The 955-nt window shown below is 34.0% G+C and overlaps 1 protein-coding gene across 1 annotated transcript in view; it reads right to left on the bottom strand.

Annotated features, from left to right (window-relative positions):
• The window catches only part of LOC117178794, a 68993-nt gene extending 68896 nt beyond the window's left edge, over positions 1-97 (bottom strand). The window contains exon 1 of the mRNA XM_033370270.1: positions 49-97. The gene's annotated coding sequence lies outside the window, so the exon portion shown is untranslated. The remainder of the gene's footprint in view (positions 1-48) is intronic.
• Between the last annotated feature and the right edge of the window lie 858 nt (positions 98-955).

Below are 955 nucleotides of genomic sequence, written 5' to 3'. Positions count from 1 at the left end.
TCTGAACAAATATGATGGATAATTACGTAGATTTAAATACATTGTTACCTGAGTTGATGATAGTTTAAAATAGTCAAACAGATCAATTTTCAGTCAAAAAAAAGTAACATTTTAGTCAATTGTTTTAAGAAAATTAATTAAAATTTAGTCATTTTTAGAAGTCTCAAAAAAATTTTTCGAGACTTCAATCGATTACAACTACATTTTTTAAAATTGTACGAGAAAACAAAATTGGCGTAGGTTAGGACGGACGAACTGAAATTGACAGTTTCAGAAATACATGAAGAATACGTAATGAACGATGATGTAATAGGCAAGTTTCCATTGAAAACCACTGATGTGGAAACGCGTAATTGAGTTTAAATTTGAAATAAGAAATTTAAAAAATTAAAAAAAAAAAAAAATTACCGAAAAAAAAGTACCGAAACGTCAGGAAGTTTCAAAAGGAGTTTTTTTCTATTAAATAAATATCTGAATTTCGAAGAACATGTTTTTTTGACTCATATTTATTTTTTTCGATTTACGATTGGACCGTAAGACATAAATAATTTGAAATCTACGATTTGAAATCAATAAAAGGTCTCTGCCCGAATGCGGATGAAATGCAAATACTAAACGCGTAGTGCAATTGTCCTTAGTCACGTGCCGTAGGTGCGCTCAAACTCTCGAGCTAAGCTTTTTTAACGAAAGAGAATTCACAATCACAAAATTAGAGTGGTGGATGTTTTGAGTCTTAATTTTAAAATGTTTACGCAAGAATGTGCGAAAATATAAAGACCGAGCGCGTAGCGCGAGATAAATGCAACATCGAGCGCGAGGCGCGAGAACCAAGAGTCGCGCGCCTAGGCGCGCTCAAGCTTGCGAGCGAAGCGAGCCGCGCACATAGCGTGCGATGAGAATGTGCCCACCAAGCGGACAGATTTTTTATTTTTAAGACCTGAAAAAATTTTTCCTA

This window comes from Belonocnema kinseyi, chromosome 8, assembly GCF_010883055.1.
Source record: "Belonocnema kinseyi isolate 2016_QV_RU_SX_M_011 chromosome 8, B_treatae_v1, whole genome shotgun sequence".
In the NCBI taxonomy this organism is placed as follows: Eukaryota; Metazoa; Arthropoda; class Insecta; order Hymenoptera; family Cynipidae; genus Belonocnema; species Belonocnema kinseyi.
The sequence above is the reverse complement of the archived record's forward strand: the minus strand, read 5'-3'. Positions and strand labels throughout refer to the sequence as shown.